Consider the following 24184-nt stretch of genomic DNA (forward strand, 5'->3'; position numbering starts at 1 on the left):
GCACCTTCATTATACAGCTTTCATTGAATGCTAAAGACAGAGCACTTTACCCTGGCCTTTTGATACTTGAGACGTAGGCCCCATCCAAGCCATCCATTTAAAGCAGTATCATACCACTTTAGACAGCCATGGCTTCCTCCAAAGAATCTTGGGAAGTGTAGTTTGTTAAGGGGGCTGGGAGTTGTTATGAGAGTCTCAATTCCTCTCAAGGAGCTACAGATCCCAGAATTCCCTGTGAAGAGGAATTTTTTAAACCACTTTGGAAATTGTAGCTCTGCAAGGGGAATAAGGGTCCCTCAACAACTCTTGGCACCATTAACAAACTACAGCTCCCAGGATTCTTTGAGAGAAGCTGTGACTGTTTAAGTTGGCATCATAGTGCTTTAAATGTATAGTATGAATGTGGCTACAGGATAGATATGGATTGTGGCTAATGCTATATACACACAAGGGTGCTGAGAGTTGTATGCAGACCTCTACCCTACTCACAGAGCTGAAATTCCCAGAGTTCCCTGGGAAGATTTATTGTTAAACCACTTCCCATGATTTGGGGAAAGCAATTAACTGTTTAAAGTGGCAAGATACAGCTTTAAATGCATAGTGCAGATGTGGTCTCATTACTTCACACTCTGAATTTCTACGAACACACCCAGCATGAAGAACCATGCTAATTAAAACCACTGTTTATAGTATACTATTATAAGACTCCATTCGAAATAGTAATATTAATGCAAACAGCCCATCTGCATTTCTCCATACAACTAATATGCCAATTTAAGCAATATGTTTTTAACCATCACATGGTTTTTATGTACTTTTTTAAAAAACAAAACCACAGAGCTCTTGCTTATCACTTTTTGCATTGCTTTAAGTTCATGTAGGTAGCAAGCTCATAATTATTGACAATTCAGACTTTTTGTATTTATTTATTTCCACCCTCCCCCCCAATCCTCAGATGATTTTTTATAACCACAACTTCCAAGCAGTGGTTTGACTGACTTTTCAAGAGCAGCAATGCATGTATATTAGTGGCCCACTAACTGAATACCCTCCCCCCTAAAAAGACCGTGGCAGCCTTTGTAAATTTCAGTGACACAGCTAGACAGCTAGAAGTCATCAGCTGTCAATTAAATTTGCTCCTTCATGCCAGTCTGATTATGGCATGCATTATCTCTGATAGACAGACATTTATTTAATAGGGCTGTGCGGGCAGCCAGACAATATATGCTACTATTATGCTAAGAACCATAAGGAGGAAATGTTTATTTATTAATGGAGGAGGAAGCTGCACAGGCCCATATGCTGCCATTGATAAATTAACCCGGCACCCTCTTTATGAAGATGCACCAAGGCCCGGATCCAGAGGGAAACAAGTTGCACTAAGGTTCCATCAAAACTAATGGGGCTTAGGCTGCAGTGCTATTCGCCTGGGAATGATAAGCCCCTGTGAACTCACTGATTTACTTCTGAATAGACATGTATTAGGTTACACTGCCAAACTTAAATTTCCCTGAATCAGGGCCCCTAGGCAACACTAGGAAGCTGCCACCCACAACACTATTCAGCAACATTCTGAAATAAACAGCAAAGTAATTTCTGCACAATCCACCAGTCCTCAGCCTTTTAAAAAGAAGACTGTATTATGATTATTACCCTTGATTTATTAATTGCCATCTAAACCACCATCTCAATGTGATTTTTCACATAAGATAATCAAAAACAGGAATCCGGGCCCTCTCTTGACTGAGCTGGGAGGGCGGAAGAGACCAAGAGGATTGGGGCAGGCTTCCGGGTCGCCCCACCTGTTAAAAGCAGGCTAGCAGAAGAGGGGGAACAGTACGAGGGCAAGAGAGAGATGTTCTGCCTACACTGGACACAGCCAGAAGCAAACAGTGCTGGCATTGATCAAAGAGCCCTAGTGGAAAGGAGCCAGAGCTGAAATGCCAGTGGCAAGAGGCCTGGCCAAGGAATGGAAGGCAGGCCAGTGAGACTGGAGGGGAGTCCAAAACAACTGGGTACTACAGGTACCTGCCTGGAAGGCGGGGGGGGGGGTAAGGAATCACACCTGGAGAGTCATACAGAGAAGGTCAATATTTGGCTATTGCCCTAGTAGCATTTGCAGATTTGCCAGACCAGGAGTGGGATGGGGAAACAGATGAAGTGGAGACTGGGTGGGCAGAGCAACAGTAGAACTTGAGAGGATAACGCAACTGCTTATCCAGGCCTCTCTTGGCAGCATTAAGTGACTGGCCACAATGTGCAGCACACGTTAGTTCTAATCTTGGTCAGACCCAGCAGGTGAGATCTATTCTCACATCATACTGTTGGTAGGCTGCAAGGATATATCCTGTTCCCTTCGCCCCTGTAAGGGGACAAGCCTTTGCAAATGCTGTTTAGCCCTGGTTCCCCCCTCCCTTGCAACGAAACACAGGTGTGCAACCTCCATGGGGCAGGATAACATTGCTCCATAAATCTGTCACCAGAGGGTGCTGGTTGAACAGATGGCTTTGCATTCCACAGGCAGCAATATCCACCCTCCCTTTCTCCCACTCCTGGAGTTCCTGTCCCCAATCTGCAAGCCCAGGTATGTCAACACCCTCCTTTCCAGAGCAGCTCAGGATTTCAATGGGTCAGGAAGCTGCACAGGGAGTGAGGGGAGTAGAGAAGGAGGGAATATAACCCCCCCTCCACACATAAAAATCTTGACATCATCAGCTTGTTCGACCCATCCAGACCAAGAGTGATCCCAGCATGAAATAGGAACATCAATAACTTGAAAAGACATAGAGTATTTCCCCCCTCTCCTACCCCTCCCCTCCTACGTTCGGAAATATGCAAGGCAGCTGCCCTGAGCCGGTGGGAGAGAAAGCTGAGACGAAAAGGATGGAGAAGACAAAAGCTATACTGGCACATAAGCTTAAAAGGAGCTAAACAGCCACGCTTGAATTCCAGATTTCACTACTATGGTGTTTTGTTTTGTTTTTTTACAGACAAGACACTATTGAGGAAGGGCCACAGCTCAGGGCCAGAGTATCAGCTTTGCATGCAGAAAGTCCCAGGTTTAATCCCTGGCATCCCCAGGGTAGGGCTGGGAAAGACATCTGGTCTGAAGCTTTGGAGAGCCACTGGCCCACATGTCCTGCTAACATGTTCTCTGAATATCAGCTGGGAGGGGCAGTAGATGGGGGGCAGGATTATACTTCTCACCACCTCCCACACTACCTCTTCCTTCTCCTCTGCTGCCCACCCCCCACCCCCTTCAGTGTGCCGGGGCTTCCCTGGACTGCCTCAGGTTGTGGTGGGGTGGCAGCAGGGGGTGAAGGAGGAGATGGGGGGCAGTGGAGGGGCAGCCTTTTCTGTTTTGCCCTGACTGCCTCGAAACACCTGCCACAAACATTTGAAGCCCTCTTTTATAACTTCTAAATGTGAAAGTTGCAGCAGTGGGTCTGGTCAATGTCTGATCAGGGTACCATGAGTTTCACAGAAGGCAAGTGGGATAGAAACTACGTAAATAATTACATAGCAAGCTACCTTGTATCTAGCTAGTCTGCTTAGCTCAGTATTGTTTACACCAACTCCCAGCATCTCTCCAGTATTTCTGACAGGGTTCTCTCTCAACTCTAACTGGAGACCCCAGGGCATTCTGGGACATTTTTCATGCAAAGCAGATGCTCTACCCATTAGCTACAGCCCTTGGGTGGAATGAATCATTCCACCGGGAGATACTGAAAGGAGATCACAGGTTTTTTGACAAGTTGTGAACCCCCTTTTTCTAGTTACAACAAGCGTGCATTACTGGGACAAATGTTACAGCAGAGCTGAGCCAGAGGCAACAATCTGAGACGAGACAGGGATGGTGTCAGAGAATTAGTGCCAGGAATCAAGACCAAAGGGCAAAGCAAGATGCAGGATCCGAGAGCAAGCTTACAAGTCTGGACCAAAGGATATGGAAGGGATGAGGAATCTAGTACCGTCCAGATGCTGCCAGACTATAACTCCCAGCATCCTCAACAAAGTGGCCATGCCAACGTTCTCTGGAAAGCCACTGGTTCCTCAATGCCCAGGAAAACTTAAGTGAACCAGGAAGCTCTTTCATAATTCTTCCTGCCCTGAAAGATCCAATGGCCAGCCTGGATGGGTGGGGCCAGAAAACAGTTTGAAGGGCAATGCATCAACCTGAAATCCAGTGACTTACAATGAAGGGCAGCTACACACAGATCTGAAGGCTATCACGTGGGTCCCTTGTCGGGCAAAGTGCCAACATATGGCATTCCCAGGGAGGTGCTCCAGTGCCAAGGGTTGCAACTGATATTTCCCTACTCCCCATCTTTACACCAATAATTAAATCTGGATCACTTAAAGCTGGCCACCTTTCTGGGAAATTATGATGCGTCCCAGAGACACTACATAAGAACATAAGAAGAGCCTGCTGGATCAGGCCAATGGCACATCCGGTCCAGCATCCTGTTCTCACAATGGCCAACCAGACACTTCAATTTAAAGCCTGAGCAGAAGAGCACTCTTCTCCTCCTGCAGTTTCTAGCAAATGGTATTAAGAAGCATTACTGCCTCTGACCGTGGAGGCCGAACATACAGCAAGCATTGTGGCTCTAGTAGCCATTGATAGCCCTCTCCTCCATGATTTTGCCCAGTCCTCTTCTAAAGCCATCCAAGCTGGCAGCCATCATTGCCTCGTGTGAAAGTGAGTTCCAGGGTTTAACTATGCCCTGCATGAGGAAGAACTTTCTTTTATCTGTCCTGAATCTTCCAGCATTCAGCTTCACCAGAGTAACTGTGTGGAAATTAAAATGGCAGCTATCCAATGCCAGTCAGACGAGAAAAGCCAATGGAAATGTCTGCCAAGATAGACCATGGCTACCAGGAGGAGGAGGAGGAGGAGGAGGAGACCAACAGTGAAATTCCAGCATGATGGCCCACTGGAGGGACACAGAGGGCTCCAGCAGACTTGGAGGCAGCCCTGGTCAAGATGTTCAGTTGGGTTAAAACTCCCATGTATGAATGCCTAAACAATACAGAGTGTGCTATAGAAGCTCTCTTGTTCAAAACAACCCATTTCAGCTGGCCCCCTTCAAAATTAAGGAACTCTTATTTCTGCTAGAGCATTCCTGGAGCAACTGCATTGTGTCAGGCTTCCTCTTAAAAGATTCTCCAAAGTTCTTTCAAGCCAGCAATTCAGCGCGTGCGCGTGCGCGCGCACACACACACACACACACACACACACGGGGGGGGGAGAGAGAGAGAGAGAGAGAGAGAGAGAGAGAGAGAGAGAGCTTTTCAATACAAGGACTGGTCTGCTATCTGCATTTTCTTAAAAGGAACCACATTAAAACACAAAAAAGTTTAGCCGATCCCAACTCCCCACCCTCAGACTTTGAAACCAAGACTTCCTACTAGAGAATTTAATATCTTTGCTCCTGCTCTCCACCCCGGTTCCCCCTCCACCACCAGCCCTGTTTTCTGCATCTCTGCTCTCTTAAAAGCTAACAGATGTTAATGCCATGAAGTTTCAAAGAAGAAGGGGAGGGGGGAAACCATGCCCACATAACTCATTACAACTAATATATTCCAAGAATTTATGTAGTTCAGGGAACATGTGAGGTACTGGGGTGGAGAGCGGGAAGAAAGGCCAAATGTTTGCACAGAATATAACCCCTGTAAGTAAATACATGCATATGCTTTACCCTTACCATCAGGATGGGGAACTAGTGGCCCTCCATATATTGTTGGAGTCTGGCTACTTTCACACCATTCATCAGGGCCAGCACCTGAGCAGTACCACAAAAGGCTCCCCTCTCCGTCAGGGAAGAATGGGTGAGTAAAGTCTTATATTGGGAACAAGGGAGGGAGGAGACCAGCAATGCCTCCTATTCACCAAGAGGCTGCTGCAGAGGTGGCATTGAGTGGGGGCTGCCGAGGAGGCGGCAAATCCAGTCTCCAAGGAGCACACCACAGTTGCTGCTGCCACCATGGAAGCAGAAGAGGGTGAGGCTGGATTCATTGGAGGCTGGATCTGCTGCTCCTGTGGACCTTCCCACCTCACCTTGCCCACCCTGGGCCCGCCCTGCCATCCATGTAAAGCTCTGCACCACACACACACACACACACACACACACACACACACACACACTATGCTACCACTCATATTCCAAGTTATTTAACCTGTAATTAAAACGATTGCACTCGGGTTCCATACTTGCGATCCGCTGGCAAAGACTCAAATTGCATGAGAGTTGACAAAATCCTCACTGACTAACAGTGGTTAAAGACTGTTGAGAAGAAAGTAATCTGTGTTAAGATAGGTTAAGTACGTGCCTCGCACAACGTAGTTCTCAAAATCTCTCTCTCTTCACCCCCTCAGTAATTTAATTATGCCATTTAAAGGTTCACTTTTGTTCTGTTACTTAACTGGGAGTAAGCCACACTGAACACAATGGGACTCACTTCTGAGTAAATGCACAAAGGATTGCATATCAAAAGGTGCATTCTGGCACAGAGAGCCGCTTTATATTGAGTCAGACCATTGGCCTATCTACCTCAGCACTGTGTACACTGGCTGGCAGTCACTCTCCAGCATTTCAGGCAAAAAAATTCTCCCAGCACTACCTGGAGATGCCAGGGATTGAACCTGCAGCCTCCTGAATGCAAGGCTGATGCTCTGTCACTATGTCATGACACTTCCTACTGTTGGAGTCAATGGCCTGCAATACTCACTCCAACTCTGGGAATTGTTCTCTCTCCTTGTAGAGAGTTTTGAGGCACTTGGAAGAAAGGTTCTTGCCACTTCTGAGCATCTCCCAGCCCTGGTCCAATCCACTTTTTTAAGACCTCTGCATGTTGCCAAAGAAGACAGGAAATGTCAGGGTGACTGCAGCCCCAAACAAAGGCCAACAACAGCTAAAACTTGTGGGGCTGCTGTCCCTAGAAAAAAAAAATAGAACTAAAGTAAGACTTGCAAAGAATGCTGGTGCTTTTAAAAAATGGACAGCAGCAGTCTGCTTTTCTGTTTGGTCCAAAACCAGTCCCAGAAATCACCAAGAGCTGCTGACAGGGCTTTAGGGGGTAGGGAGAAGAAAAATAAAGATTACAACAGTTTCCCAGTGGGGGGTATCAAACTGCATGGCGGGGCAGAACTTTCATCCTTTTCTTCCTGTTCAGACGCTGGACAATCTGCCCTTGAAATCGGTGGGAGGCTTGCCTGTGCGAGGTCTGCAAGATCAAGACATCTCTGATCACAGAGTTTGAAACAGTAGGGTTCTGCATCTCGCACCACCTCGATCAGCAGCATCCTTCAGACTTGGCGCCTGTCCTATATTTGTACAGATATAAAAGACCCAAATAAAAGTGTTGGGGGAGGCAGGAAAGAGAGAAAACTAATTACAGCCCAAGCTCTGCCCCACTGATGCCTCTCCACAATCACAAAGCATCCATCTTAGCCATTAAGGCCATAGCAGGAAGAGTGGTGGTCAAAGGAACATGTGGGCAAAAGGCATCTAAAGGCTATTCCATATAAACTGTCTATCAACAGATCTTAATATCTCACCAACTCGTAGCAGCTGAACCAACCCTCTTTCTCTCTGCCCAATCCACAAATACTCCTGCTTAAAGTTGAGGAGGCGGAACAAGCTTCCTGGGTTGAAATTTGAGACATCAAAATGCATTCGGTGCTTTCTTTTTTCCTTATTTTTTACAAGAAATGTCACAGAAATTTCGAAGTATCTAATAAGAGACAAGGTCAACAACAACTGCCAAGTCTATAAGTAAAGTTCATCTAAGCGGTAACAGGGCCACTTCTCCACTCTTGTTGATGACTGTTTCATCTGTCATTTTGAGTGAAGAATGACATAGGAGCATCGAAAAGCAGGAATAATCTCATACTACACCACCACCACGAACCACTGCTTGGAAACTTATGGTCCGATTATGGAAATATGGTGCGTTATTGGATACATTAGGTATGAGATGGGAAAATTTGCGGCCAATCAGATACTTAACTCTCATCAGCCCCAGTCAGCATGGTCAATGGTGTGGTAGATAATGGGAGTTGTGGTCCAGCAACATCAAAGAGGCTACAAAGTTCCCCATCCTTGCTTTAGATCTATGTTCCCCAAAGTGTGGTGATAAGCACACCCCTTTCTGGATTTTCTTCCCTTTGATGAGTTTGCTCCTTGACAGAGGACCCTCCATATATTCCTGTGTATTTTTAATTTTTTTGTCAATATTTGTTTTAATATTGAATTTTAAATTGTGGGAACATGCCCTGAGGCCTGCTGGTGAAGGGCAGGTAATCAATTTAACAACCACAACAAATAAAATTGTCTTAAGTGACAAAGTGCTTTCTTCTCATGTGACATCAGGACATCCATTTTCATAAAAGGTTGACATTAAGTACCATAACGTTTCTGAATGTGGAATATAATCCTTTCAGAAATAGCACTTTGCTATTTAGTGCCTGATTTTTATTTTTATTTTAAATTAAGGATTCTCTTAGTTTACGAAAGTACATGCATTCTCTCTTTTCTCAGGTTGCAAAGGCTTTTTTTTAAAGTGCTTGTTCTCTGAGTGTATAATTTATTGCTTGTTTTTTGAGTGGGGCTCACTTTGGAAGTAAACCTGTGACTGGAAACTGTCAACCAGTTGCAATCACAATTACAAACAGAGAAACTGTTATGTGAAGATATATATTCATTACATCAACCATCCAGCAAGTATCCATACCGAGTTCTCTTGTTCTTTGAGGTCAATTTGTGTGCGTGTCTCAAAGGGCTTCAAGCTTTAGCTGGTTGAACAGATTAATCAACTAAAGCTACAGTTGATTACCGTATTTTTCGCCCTATAGGACGCACTTTTTCCCCTCTAAAAATGAAGGGGAAATGTGTGTGCGTCCTATGGGGTGAATGCAGGCTTTCGCTGAAGCCTGGAGAGCGAGAGCGCACTTCTCCCCGCCGCCAGCCCCACAAGCTCCGGGGACAGTGGGGAGGCGGAGCACCGCCATCCCGCTGTTCCCCGACCTGGTTTGGGCTTCAGGCAGATATCCGCAAGCGTGGGAGCCCGGCGGGAAGTCACGCCGGTCTCCCAAGGCTTGCGGAGAGCTGCCTGTTCTGGGGGCTGGGGTTGGGGGAAGCTCGGGCGTCCCCCGTCCCAGCCCCACACCTGGGGGGGAAATATTTTTTTTTTCTTTATTCCCCCCCCCCAAAAAAAAACCTAGGTGCGTCCTATGGGCCGGTGCGTCCTATGGGGTGAAAAATACGGTAATTGGTGGATACCAGTTTTTATCAGTGAGGCAGTGAGCTGAGGACATGCTTGTCTCTCTATTTTGCTTTTCCAGCTCCCGCCCCCCTTGTAATTATACATAGGAGCCATGCTACGAAAAAGCACCCATTCCTTCTACCAAAGAACAGCCACTTTTATTTACAATGGTACCTTGGGTTACATACGCTTCAGGTTACATATGCTTCAGGTTGCAGACTCCGCTAACCCAGAAATAATGCTTCAGGTTAAGAACTTTGCTTCAGGATGAGAACAGAAATCATGCTCTGGCGGCGCGGCGGCAGCAGGAGGCCCCATTAGCTAAAGTGGTGCTTCAGGTTAAGAACAGTTTCAGGTTAAGAATGGACCTCCGGAACAAATTAAGTACTTAACCCGAGCTACCACTGTATTCAGTTCCAAGTCAGGATAGATTTCTTTCAGTACCTCCTCAAAAAGCTCTAAAAATAAAAAGGTCAGGCCACGTCCGTGCATATTTTATTCAAATTCAATTGATCGGTTAACAAAGTGACTAAAAATCCTTTAATTATAAAGTGTCACTTTTGTTGAGGAATGTACACCAGAAACTCTCCTCTCCTCAGAAGAGCTGAAGATGCAGTGTTGTTTCTCAGAACTGAGGATGAGAAGAATAAAAAAAATGGACTTTCCTTCAGGCGATTTAAAATCTTTCAAGCACCACAACACATGGTCCTTGCTCTCATCTCTGTTTGCATCATTGACGCCTTTTCAGCATTGGGGGGGGGGGGGGTTAGGAGGAACCAATGGGCCAGCTCAGGTAGTTTACCGCTTAATGATACAACCGAACATAAGGCTTGCTTTTCAAATTTGCTGGGTTTCGTATATTAGGAGCCACCCCCCCTACCTTTCGGACAGCAATGGCCTAAAGCAGGCATAGGGAACCTCAGCCCTCCAGATGTTTTGGGACTACAATTCCCATCATTCCTGACCAGTATCGTCCCTGACCACTGGTCCTGTTAGCTAGGGGTCATGGGAGTTGTAGTCCCAAAACATCTGGAGCACTGAGGTTGCCTATGCCTGGCCTAAAGCATCTAGAGGTCCACCTGATTGGGGAAGGCTGTTCTACGCTGACAGACAATGGTGCTCCAGGGTTTCAGAGAGGGATATTCCTAAGCCTAGTTGGGAGATGCTGGGAATGGAACATGGGACCCTCTGAATGCTAAGCATATGCCCTGCCACGGAGCTACGGGCATTGCCACATAGCCAATGCTCTGGATGGTGGCAGCACAGCAAAAAGCCAAAAGATAATGAGGATGCTAAGCATGGAAAGAGGCTGGTGCACTGGAGGCAGGAGGACAAGAAGAGAAGCAACTGGAGGAGCCAAACAGGTATAGCCAATGAGATTCTTCCACTTAGGATAGCACAGAAGGAGACAATGGGAGGAAAGTTTTAGGGGCCGCAGTGCAAATTTCATGAAGTTTGAGAAACGCTGTTCCTACTCATCGCTTCCCTAAATGCGAGCGAGCGCCAACAACACTTCCCGACATCAAAGTGGCGACATTTAACTTCACTTGAAAAGTCTTCACGTTCCTGAACAAACACAACATTAAGAGCCCCGCCCTTAAAGGAAGATGAAAGGAGCCAATCTCCTCTTTAAATTATCAAGGAAGTCGGCGCCTTGACTCCCTTTTTCATTGGGAAGTTGGGGAAGGGGGGGTAGGGCCTGACTTCAATCAGTTTGTATAAACCAGCTTTTGTTTTTCCTTTTACCCAAATGACTTCGCTCTTAAGGATTTATTGTAACTGGATTGCTTTGCTGCCCAGCAGGGAGCTGTAGCACTAAGCAAAGCTGAGCAACACAGTAGGGTTTTCCCCCCTCTTCTTCGTCTTCTTCTCCTGCTGCTGATTGAATTTCTACACTCTCAGCTCTTCGGAAATGTTTGCTCTCGTATGAGCTGTCAGAGGGAAATTGTGAGCAGTTGATTTTCTCTCAGCTAAAGCTAAGCAGGGGGTTCTATATGCAGCCAGCAATGTGGAGAATTGAGGAGGGACTTGGAGGGGGGCAGGAGAAGGGGAGAGGATCAATCAAGTTGCTGAAAGGAGGTGGGAGGGAGGAGGACAGCCACAAAAAGTAAAACAATATAAGTAGGGCGCAAAGTGGAAAGAAAGGAAAACTAATTTCCTTGGATAAGAAACCTGGAAAGGATCAACCAGAATTGGAAGATGGGTGTGATCAATGCTTAGAATAGCTTTTGCCAACCTGGCAACATCCACAAGGACTTAATATAAGTCAGCTATCTGAGTTAGACCACTGGTCTTTCTATCTCAATATTGTCTATACCAACTGGAAACAGCTCTCCCTGGTTTTAAGCAGCGAACTCTCCCAGCTCTACCTAGAGAGGCTGGGGACTGAACATGGTACCTTCTGCATGCAAGGTAGATGGCTCTACACCTGAGCTACAGCCTTTGCAGATCATGATGAGAAGCCAACGTGGTACCCTCCTGATGCTGTTGGACTAAAATGCCTACCATCCCTTTCCATTGTGCTGCGCTGGCCAAGGATGATGGGGGTTGGAGTCCAACAACTTCTGGAAGATGCTATGTTGATTACCCCTGGCTCCATATTTTTTAGAATGCAGTTCCCGTAAAATGTAAGAAGAGCCTTTCTGGACCAGGCCAATGGCCCAGCTAGTCCAGGATCCTGTTCTCATAGTGGCCAACCAGATGCCCCTAGGAAGCTGGCTGGGGCCAATAGGAATTGTAGTCCGAAACTTCTGGAAGGCACCTGGTGTGTAAAGGCTGTCTCTGAACAACTATGCAGTGCTGGCTTTTAAGGTGGGCTCTTGGGCACAGCACTTTCGGTAAGGGATCCTGACCTGGAACAGGCTGAGAATTCTTAGGCTGCAAACATGGAAATGACAACCATGTTAGGCTGGCGGGGCCTCTGCTAGTCTTGGAGCCTTAACAAATGTCCAACCTTCCCATCCTCTAGAGTGGCTATGTGTCCTATTTTACAAAGAACAGCCCTGTCAGGTCCTGTGTAAACTGTAGCAATGATTTCCAAATTTGCATTTGTACATATATATTAGCAAACGCAAGCTTTACGCAAATTTGTGTCCCAAAAATTCTGGAACCTGCCGTGAAACTACGGCTAACCTAAACTTGTGCCTCTCATTTTGCCACCCCACTTGTGGGGCTTCTCGTGGTGGCCATCGTTTCACCCTCCCAACCTGCAAAACGACACAACGTTATATATAGCATTGTTAGAAAAGGGCTTATTGGGAGGGGTTTGCGTCTGACTCTACCCACATACAATTAAGTTCAGTGCCACCTGGTGACTAAACCATACAATGACACTATCAACCCAAAATGTTCTATTTTCCACTCATTCCCTATGAATAGCTGCTAAAAAGTCACAGCGTGCTCACGGCACCCAAAAACTGCAAGTAGGGTTGTTGAAGAGCATTAAGGAGTATACTAATCCAGAACAAATTATCCCCATAAATTATACTGAAGATACACCTTCAGACAATGAGCTGGGAAACTCTGGCAAATATCTTGAATGCTCATTTCTGCAAGCTTTTCCCGTTTGTGGCAGAAAACACATTATATTAGGCTTTCGCTGCTGATCCTGGGCCTCCTTGGTAGACTGTTTTGCACTGCTTTTATTATACTGTTATTTTAAACAGTGCAAGATGCCCTGGTGGTTTTTGTACCATGAGGATGGAAACGTTTTAATAAAAATAAAATTATACCTACACCCAACAATGGGGAGGGGGGATGGAGATGTGGATTGAAAATCATTGCCCTGAATCAACCACCTATATAAGCTCAGTTGGTTAAAACAACTCACTAGACCAGAACATCCCCTTCCTTTTCTATCTCTCCACTGGGATGAGCATCTGTGCCTCTGATCAGTACAGAAGCCAGGGAAATGCCCCTATGATGAAAGAGCCTGTTTTTGGCTCCCAAAGTCTTTACTGGAAGGACCACTTGAGTGATCAAAGGCACGAGGGCACTTCTGCCTGCTGTGTATTAGGCTAATGAACGTCATTAAGCGCTCAACAGATTGGACAAGCACTCACTTTGCCCTCCGTCTACGAGTCCAGAGACTGTCAAGTGTTTTCTCTCCTTGTTTCTGCTTTGGGGACCTGTACTTTGTCTCACGGCCAAAAGAGAGTGTTGGAAACTTTCCATTTTAGAGTGAGTGAGTGAGTGAGAGAGAGAGAGAAAGAGAGAGAGAAATTTAGGTGAACTGGAGTCATCAGTCTACAGTCAAAGAGACACAGACAACAAGATGTAGGTATGACTTCAAAGCAAATATGAATGAGGCATCCTTTAGAAGTAAGCACTATAATCTGGGACACTGCAGTAGTGTACAAAGAAGATTCCTTCTTTTGTCCCACTACTACTATAAAGTTACCAAACATTCCTTCCTTCTCTGCGGCTCCAGAAGATTGGCCTAGAACTAATGGGCGGAAATTGCAAAGAAGCAGATTTCAGCCAAACTTTTAAGAGAAACCTTCCTAATGGTGGAAGCTGCTTGACTGCTTCACAGGGTGGCCGTCTCCCTCTTTCCACTCCCCTCTCTCTGCTGGAGGTATTTAAGCATAGACCATCTGTCAAGATTTAAGCAAGGTTCCTGCATCATGGGCCCTTACTTGGTGCCCTTTGACCTGTCCTTCATCCACCTCTTCAGTTCAGCCATCCTCCTCCACTGAACGCAACATGGCGGCTGGCCTTCAGCTCAGGGGAGGAACGCAACAGACTATGCCCAACGTAGAAGACAATATTTTAATCCAAGGGCCACATTTCCCTCTGGTTATCCTTTCAAGGCTGCATGCTAGTGGTGGCTGGGGCCAGAGACAAAAGTGGGTGGAGCAACAAGCATAAATTTTACATTTGTACAGCTGTTTTCTGCACACACACCTCTCTATCCTGCATACAGGCAAGCGAGAGGCGGTCTTTCAGTTCAAATAAACAGTCCATCCAGCTGAAAACATTTGTGGTGCAAAGCAGTGCCTGTGAGGAGTGCGGCCTGAGCAAAGTCCAGAGAGCCAGACACAGATGATCAGAAGGTCTCATTTCGCCCTCAGCCTGAGGTTTCCCACCACCCCCTTCCCCGGTTTAGGTACGTTGGGCTCAAGCAGAAAACAGATCACGAGGATTGTGCTATTAATAATAATGATAATAATGATAATAATGATAATAATGATAATAATGATAATAATAATAATAATAATAATAATAATAATAATAATGTGTGTGTGTGTGTTAAAAGGAACAAACAACCCACCTCATGCTGGCTTGTCTGTTTTTGCAGTTCACATAGTTCCAATCTGATTAAGTGGTTTACTGGTTTGAAATGCTTTCTGCGGTCATGTAACTGCAATACAAGCTTTTATTTAAAACATGGGGATTTGGCAAGTGAGGGATCTCCACAGAAGCCTACATTTTGGAGAGGGTTGAGTTTGTTTTTAAAAATGTTAGCATTGACCGGAAACTTTTGTCTCTCTGTAGCAAAACCTCTGTAGTAAAAGGCTTTAACTGCTGGTAGACTTTGCTTCAGAACAAGCCAGAGGTTGTCAGGAAGGGCCAGATGTGATGGTAGGCACTGGAAATGGCAGCTGCTTGCCCAGTTTGCCCTCATGTTGTCTTGCATAGAGGCACACAATGCAGGGTCCACCAACTACAGCTTCCTTCATCCTTGACCTTTGGCCATGCCGGCTTGGGTTGATGGGAGTTGGAGTTCAACAACATTGGTGCCATGGTCCTAGACCTGGACCACGGAGTCCTTCAGCAGCCACAGCTCTGTGGTCCTCTCCATGTGGGTCTGTGGGTAGCAGAGCCCACTTCCCTGAGAAGACATCTCTGACACCAGTTTCAGATGATGAGTCCACCGTCTGCACAAGAACTCAGAATAGGACTCTGTTGTTATTACTTGATCTCTCAGCAGATGTTGATACCATTGACCACAGTACCCTTCTCGGGGTGGCCACTATTTTCCTGTCCTCATTGGCATTCAACATCTGCATGGAATATCAGTTTGAGATGCTTTGTAGGAAGAGATTCATAAATGAAGTGAGAATAAGAATACTTTGAGGAGTGATACCCACAGCTAAGAACCCAATAACTACAAAGGAATCAATGGCTGCAGGAAAAGCTACTGGCCCTTTAACAGACCAGGAGGCAGCACTCAGGGGGTGAAGAATCCAGTCAAGGACTACCAAGCCCTCAGGCAGAGGCTCCAGGCCCTCAATGAGACAACTTGGGCATCTGACCTCACTGCACTATCCATGGTCCTGAACTTATTACACCTTGATCTCCTTTCTAGGTGCTGACTCCAGCCCTGCCATCCTAGGTAACCTGGCCTCACCTTGCTTTGGCTGTCACCCCTCCTGGGTGGTAGGAAACTCTATGGACCATGTCACTCTGGAGAGCATCAGTTTGGCTGCCCCTGGACCACAGCAAAAAATGTTTGTTTATATTCCACCTTTTCTCAAGAGCTCAAGGCAGCACACACACTTCTCCCCCCTCTCCATTTTATCTTCACAACAGCCCAGTGAGGTAGGTTAGACAGAAACAAAGATACAGAGAGACAGAGAAAGGCCTAAGATCACCCAGTGGGATTCATAGTGGAGTGGGGATTTGAATCCTGGTCTCCAAGGTCCTAACTCTTACCATTACACCACACTGATTCTCTCTGTTGCATGACATGGCATGACCTTTGAGTCCCCTTGTCCAAGCCTGTGGCAGCCAGTGACATAAGCCATGAGTGGAAAAATGTACCGTGCAATGATGTCATGCCACACAGTGAGTCTCAGTAGATGCCAGAACATATAAATTAACTATGTTTTCTTGGCCCTCCCTACCCAAGAAAGGCACATTTCTGATAGTTAACTCCTTATTGACAAGAAAAGCGCTTACAGCAGCTTCCACAGTACTCTGGGTAAACACACACACTTCTAGCCTCTAGGTAACTGCCCAAAGGTCTAGGAGCTATGAAGCAGTTGCAGCAACAGGGAGACCCCACTGTTGGCTTATATCACCTCTTCTGATATAGGTTCACCCATAACCTGAGACTTCTCCTGCATAGTAGTTGCTGCTGCTCTTCCTGCTTGAATCCCCTCCTGGTTCTAGGAGACAGCAGGGCAGGGGAAAGTGGGGAGTCTATTGACCCATCTGTCAGCTGAACAGCCCCCCCTCTTCTTCTTCTGCTACACTTGGAGCACCTTCTTTTATCTTGGACTGCCCTGCCTCTTCCCTTTTCCCTGGCTCCTGCCCTGCAAACCCCATAAATCAGTGGTCCCCTCTCCTGGGTGACTCTCCTGAAACCCTGCCTCCAACCCACACTCTTTGGAGTCCTGACACTATGGCCCCTCAAGTTCAAACATGGCCGTTTGGTGCTAAATTAAGTCTCCTCCTCTTGCCCCAGATGGATCTGTTTCAAACCTAAGAGGGAAGAAGAGGGAAGCAGTCCACTCCCCACCCCCGTCCCCCTGGAATGCTGCTCCTCCAGTGAGCTGTCAAAACTGACCTATGTGAAATTTAAGAAGAGAGCGGATGCAAATCAAAGAGGCAAAAAGTAAGAAAAGAGCTCCTGGCAGACTTGATGATATGTTGATAATGTTCTCGTACTGGAGTCAGGGTGACACCAGCCTGAAGATGATATATAGAACTAAGCCTACATACCACACGATTTACTGGCCTAACGACAGTTTTCATTGATCCGAGGCCAACAATTACTGGATCCGGTCCCGCTGCCTATTTCAGTATCTAGCTCTGGCGTGCAATCAAAACACTAACCCTGCTTCTCCACAGTTCCTGTGCCAACTCCACACTGCAGGCTTGAGCCAAGAGAGGATGATATGCAAATCTGGCAGGTGTTATGGGCATGCCAGTGCTGTTTGCAAGCCTAGACTCTCCCCCCCCCCCAAGCAAAACAGCAGAAGAGGTTGAGGGAGCTCCATTCAGCTGCAAAGAAGTTACTGCCCTGGCACAGCAGAAACGCATACTATGCAGGTCCCTCAAGAACAGAAATTGGCACAGGAGAAAAAACTCTCCCATTGTAAGACTTGGGCTTTGTCTTTAATATAAAACAAACACATCCTTTAAAGTCCCTCCAGACAGTTTAACATAAGAATGCAAGAGCCTGGCTGTGTCGGGCCAATGATCCCTCTAGTCCAGCATCCTGTCCCCACAGTGGCCAACCGGATGCCTGTGGGAAACCCGCAAGCAAGACCCAAGCACAAGAGCACTCTCCCCCCCCCCTTCCTGTCGTTTCCAGGAACTGGTATTTCAGAAGCATCCAAATGGTTTCCAACAGTACATGGTGGCAAATTTCCATATTGTGTTGGTAAAAACTAAATGGAATAAACTGGTTAGTCATTAAGGCACAATAAAAGTATCTGAGAATAACTTACTAGCAAAAAAGAGAGAAAGTACTTGCCCTTGGGATTGTAATCTAAAAACACAGCACAAAAGGGAAATGCACTGGAATGGAGGAGGAAACACGCAAACTCAGGTTCAAGGTCTTAGCTGCAAATTCTTCTACTAACCAGCTGGGGAAGGGTAGAAAAGTTCAAGAAAGGGAGGTACTGATCTCTCAGCAGCGCTGACGAAGTGGCCCTGCATCCCTTCTCCCCTGCTGCAACCTGATGAAGTGACTGCTGCCAGGAGATGTCTGTGTTTGCTGTAACAAGACCAAAAGAAAAGGCTACTCCCCACCCACAGAAAGTTTGAACAGGCTTCCCTTGTTTGAGGCAAGGAGTCGAAGACCCAGCTGTAAATCAGGCACTGGCCAGATTCATAATATTAAAAAGGGGAAACAGGGTGAGAGGCCAAAGCCAGAAAGGGAAGGTTCTAATTCATAGTTAAGGATGATTACATTTCCTATCAAATTCCGCAGGGGTTAGATCAGTCAGTGATACCACGGCCTTAGACAATTAATTCTATAATTAACTATTAAAGCAGAAGAACAATTAACAGTGTTAAATAAACATGATGTCCCTGTGGCTATTCAGTTAGCTAATGCTTTTAAAAGGTTTGCAGTCCAATCTTACTCGCATTTACTCAGAAGCAAGTTCTACGGAGTACAGAGGGTCTTACCCCCAGGTAAATAAGCATGCATTGAATAGGCAAATATTTTCAATGGGGGGGGGGGGACTACCGCAATACTGTAATTGTAATTATTTTCTCCAAAGTGCAATTATGTACGTACTCAATACCATGCATTTTTGTACTCTCTCTTCAGAATTAAGGCAGATCCCAATCAAACAGCAAACATAACTGAAACAACAATGATTTTATTATAATCCATAACATTAAGAACCCTAGATATGGTTCATGTAACAGCGTGAACTCTCCACCGCCCATTTGGAAGCATCCTGGTGACTGCAGTGGCAGTTGTCAGAATCAACATGAATAGGTAACTGTAGTGAGTGCCTTCTTTCAACTCGCTGAGCGCCACTGCCTGCCACCTCTGCTCACTTACGCATTCTGTTATAGGGCCTGGGATCTACAAACATTAGAGAAATAAAGTTCCAGTGACTTCCTTATTCCTTTCTTCTACCAGAAGAAGCCAGCACTGCTGGAAGATAAGTGAGCAAGCAGCACTGGGTGACAGTATTGAAAGGAGAACTATATGCAAGGACCTGTAGCTATTGGTTGCAGAAGTGGCTACAGTCTTCTGGAGGTTTCTGAGCTTATGGTAACTTATACAAGGTGCAGTATAGTAGCCCAAAAGGATCACAGAAGAAACACAAAGTGCATGCAACAACAACAAAGCCATCATCCCCTACGGCAGCCTCCAAAATTTCTGCTAAAACTAGTAAGCCCTGTTTCGCTCTTGAAACACCACTGCTGAAGAAAACCAACTGTAACTCAACAGGCAGGAGAAGAATCCAGCAACAGTTCTGGGTTCTATGTCCCTTGGCTCTTCTTCCTCAGGGACCCTTCTTGCGTTCCCTTTGCACTTCTGCCATCCTTAGAGTGGTCTCTCTCACATGGGCAAACAAAAGAATATGTATCACCAAAATAATAAAAAATAAAATAGAATACATATTTAAATAATAGTTGCATGTGCCAGTTTATGCGCATAGGTGCCTGCCAACATTTTATTGCTAACCGGCTCCCTCTGAGATGTTAACATGTTTGCAAACATTCTGATTTCACATCAATGGATAGGGTGGGAATCTGAGATTAGATTATATTAAAACAGAAAAATAAGTATTGCACTTTGACATTGCCGCTAAGAAAGACAGGAAAAAATATTGAGCAATTAATAGCTGACCCCCCCCCCTTGCTGGCTTCGCTTGCCAGCTTCCCTCCTTAAAGCCTTACTCCTTGCCAAAGCCCCCCTCCCCGACTCATCAAACTTCCACAGTTCATCTGCACTACTCCTTCACTTAACTGACCCCACTGCCGCAAGTCCAGCTCACTCAGCTGCTCCACCCCCCACCCACACCACTCAAAAAAACAGCCCAAAGTAAAGTATGCAACAGACCTAGGACAGCACCAGGACTGGCACTGTTGGGCATCTTCCAAGAGCCCAGACTCTAGCAGGAGTCCGACTGACACCCCCCCCCACTAACAAGAGTCCCCTGGACCTGCTCCATACAACTAAGGTTACCAGACGCCCCCGTTTCCCAGGGACAGTCCCCAGATTTACAAATTAGTCCCCATACAAAATCCATTAAAGTTGAAAAGTGTCCCCTGATTCATTGAAAAAAATCTGGTAACCTTACCATACACCCCTGGACAAGAGCCCCCATCACCACTGCAACCTGCTTCCCCTCTTCCTGTCACTACACCCTTGACAACAGTGCTGATGTAGGTGGAGCAGTAGATGCCACTACCTGCCACACCACTGGCTCTGTGTATGGCAAGCAAGCAGAAAGTGGCAATGATGACAAGGAGGAGGAGCCAGTGGGAAGGGAGAGGGTCTGATGAATTGCCTTTCCCAATTGTCCAAAGCCTAGAGCCAACACTGGGCGGATCAACTGGCCTCAGATTTATGAGGGGCTCCACATCCCTCATTCAAAAATACAGCACCACCAGTGGTTACGTTATCAAACTTTGTTCCAGTAAGAATGTTTAAAATTAAATAACAGCATTGAAAGAATTTCAAAGGGAGCAACAAATTCATCAATAAACACAGAATTTCCAACTTCCAGTTTGCTGCTAACACAAAACCTAGCTTAGAACACTGCTGACTGCACTAGCAAACTAAGGACACTACATGAGACGGAGCAGGGACTGCGAACAGAAAGAGGCGGGTGGAAAAGGGTTAAGCACTCCTTCCTACTTATTATTTCTCCCATACTAAAGCCAGCTAAGGGGTGTAGTAGGAGGGTGGCATTTGCAAGGAAGAGCTAGCAGGCAGGAAAGTATGCTTCACCCCCTTCCCGCCTTTTGGTGTGGGAGGGAAAGGGTAGAATTTACAAGGGAAAATCAGTAGGTAGGAAGGAGTGCTTAACCCTTCTCCACCCGCCTCTTTTCTTCTGGAACCCCTGCCCTCACACTCACTGCCACTCCCCCCACCCAGCATCCCAAGCTAGCTAGGACAATCAATACAACATCTGGAGAACTGTAGTCATTATTTCTTCTCCCCTGTTGTTAATTCACCCAGACATTATCCAGGCCTTCTGCTTCTGTTCCTAGGCATTACTGCCTGCATTTGTCATCCGGCCCTTTCCAAAAGCAAAACTATTCATCTTACCGCGCCACAGGAGCCGTCACAGTCTGTTATTGCAGAACCCGGACTCACAACAAACAGCATATTCCTTTGCATTAAATACAGGGGCAGCTACAATACTTTCAGAAATGCCTATTAAGAACAAATAAAGGCGAGGAACCGTGGCTGCAAAGCCTCATGTTTGTCAAGACAACATTAAAAAAAGAATCAGGAAGAGAAAAGAAACAGAGACAGTGAAGGTGGCAAGAACACCCAAGGCTGGAATAAGGTGACGGCAAACTGTCCACAGATAACACAATAAGGCCTCTCTTCCAGGTGTCAGGTCTGGTGGTGTGCAGGGAGTCAGGGATGGGCAGCCCACAAGCAGTTCCGACTGTGCCCGAGAACCAAGTTGCTCAGACCAAGGATTCAGGCCAGTCAGGAACTTTATAGAGCCAGGTAGAAACCTAGTGGCTCTCTTGGATGGATTAACTCCCTGGTGAGGAAAGGTTCCAGCATTTGGGAATGTTTAGTTAACAGAAAAGGCAAGTGAGAGGCAATGTTGCAGATGTTTATAACATTATGCATGGCATGGAGAAAGTGGACAGAGAAAAGTTCTTCTCCATCTCTCCTAACGCTAGAAAACTCATGGGCACTCAATGAAGCTGAATGCGGGGAGTTTCAGGCCAAATAAAACAAAGGACTTCTTCACACAGCACATAGTTAAACTGTGGGACTCGCTTCTACAGAAGGCTGTGATGGCCACTAACTTGGACAGCTTTTAAAGAACATTAGACAAATTCATGGAGGGAAAGACCGTCAATGGCTACTAGCCGTGATGGCAATGCTCTGTCTTCACAGTTGGGAGGCAGCAATGCTTCTGAATACCAGTTACTGGAAACCTCAGAAGAAAGTGCTATTATGTTCAATATTTATTTTTCCAATGGGCTTCTCACAGGCACCTGGTTGGCCGCTGTGAAAACAAGACACTGGAATACTGTAGATGGGCCATTGGTCTGCTCCAGCAAGCTCTTCTCATGTTCTTATTCTGGGTGGGTAGCTGCAGTTCTGCCCTCTGGCCACCTTCAGTGGTGGTGTCACAGAGCACAGCTGATCTCAAGGCAACAAGCAGCCTCTTCTAGTGGCGTGAAGTGTGAGTTGCCTCAGTCCAGCTGCTTAACTGCTCAGTTCACAACCCCTTGAGTCTTACAGTTACATTTCTGGCTACTCTTAGTTTTGAGGCTCAAAGTGCTAGCTTTAACTTTTTAACTCCTAACTGGTTTGAGACTACAGTAGCTATTAAGTATGGTGGCAAAGTAGAGACCCCATGTTTGTTTTGTGCTTTCATCCTTTGTTTTGTTTTTATCTTGTGAACCTGAGATCTTCGGATGAAGGGCAGCATATACATTTAAACAACAACAACAACAACCTCTCAATACCATAAACCACAGGGGAAGGTCCACCATCTTCAACAACCAGGTTCTTAGCACTCAGAAACATCTGGCCAGCTGCTGCTGGCAACAACGATGCTGGATTATAAGGACCTTGGGCCTATTTAAGCAAGACGGTAACTGTATTCCTAAAATAAAAGTTCTGGACTGTGATTTTTTTCTGCCTGCCACCAGCAATTTTAGATTCTGGACTTAATGGCCTTATGCAGCCCTCCTCTTTAGATGGTGACACGTATTACTTCACTTACCTCAAAACGTGGCAAGTTGACTCTAGTGCATTTGACGGCCCTCTTACTCATTCTGCTGAGTGAGGCCATGGACGTCTGCCCTTAAGTCTTGTCCTGATAGTAGCACTGAAGAGCAGACATATTGCAGGCTTGTCTGCAAGGAAATCCTACACACACACACACACACACACACACACACAAATCAAGAGAAGCTAGGATTTCCCTTAATGAGAACAGCCCAGGGACAAAGCTTTAATACATTAACTAAAATTACATTCAACACATAATTAGCCGAAGCTCTGAACTTGCAAGAGGCAGCCCATCCACTTCTAATGCGCTAATTAGATAAGACAGCCTTTCAAGCTGAACGGAGTGCAGTTTATAAAGGGCCTTGGTGGAGGGGATGGGGCAAGGAGTCTGAGGCAGTAGCACTGATGTCGCCATTTGGATGTGTGGCAGCGTTGCACAACCAGCAGGTTTTCACATTCTTTGGGAGAAGCCCTTGTTATCTTTAACCTGGTTTTAAGCATGGAAACAGCACTTGCAAAAGCAAGAGGTGTGTCAGCTCATAACCAACTCATGTCAAGTCAGACTTGATTCAGGTTCTCTATCTCATGATTTTCCCGACAATGTTGACAAATAGTGCTGAGGTGGAAAACACTGAAAGTCCAAAATAACATGGGGTGGGGGAATCCAATAAGACAAAATACAGAATTTTATGATACTAAAAACAGATTTAAATCTCCCGATTTCTTCATTTCAGCAGTATAAATTAGAACACAGGGAGATGGTTTCTGGTGTTGCCAGTATAAAACTGTGAGTTAGGAATCCTTGTGGATAACCTGCAAATTATTAAAAGATTGAGGGAAGGGACATAGCTAAGTGGCTGAGCCCTTGCTTTAGCTGTAGAAGGCCCCAGGTACAATCCCTGTCATCTCAGGGCTAGAAGAGAATGCTGTCTGAAATCCTGGAAAGCTGCTGCCAGTCAGAGTAGACCATATTGAGCCAGATGGACCAATAGTCTGACTCAGTATAAGACAGTTTTCTAGGTGCCAGTAGATCCCAATCCACCTTCTGCCTGCCTGCACTATTGAACACACTCATAATGCACAGAATATCAACATGAGAAAGTCTAACTTAAGTAGCATAAAACTACCTCCCGCCAACAGGTTGAAAGTAATAGGAAGGATATATATATATATATATATATATATATATATATATATATATATATTCTCACACAGATGAAGTACATCAAAGTCCAGTATTTAGTTCTGCTTGTATGTGAAAAGCAGCAAGCTTTTCCCTGGAGGATACAGAGTTGTGATGTTTGCTCCTGAGCAGCACAACTTCCATTAAACCGAGAGAAAGAGTTCAAGCCCAGGATAAGTTTCTAACTGCTGATCCAATAAGAAGCTTAAAAAGAGAGAGAGAGAGAGACTCTTGATCTTTTTCTTCTTCTTCAAGTTTCAAGTTACATTTTCAATTTCAAATATCTGGGGGGGAAGGAAAGGAGGACTGGTGGAGTCACAGGAACTAGGAGGAGGGGAGAACAAACAAACTCTGGGGCCAGGGACTCTAAAGCCGCA

General features: G+C 45.8%; 1 protein-coding gene across 2 annotated transcripts in view; it reads right to left on the reverse strand.

Moving 5' to 3' along the window:
• The window catches only part of NKD1 (NKD inhibitor of WNT signaling pathway 1), a 129017-nt gene that overhangs the window by 55399 nt on the left and 49434 nt on the right, over positions 1-24184 (reverse strand). The window lies entirely within an intron of this gene.

The sequence above is a fragment of the Podarcis cretensis genome (genome assembly GCF_951804945.1).
Source record: "Podarcis cretensis genome assembly, chromosome: 8".
Classification (NCBI taxonomy): domain Eukaryota; kingdom Metazoa; phylum Chordata; class Lepidosauria; order Squamata; family Lacertidae; genus Podarcis; species Podarcis cretensis.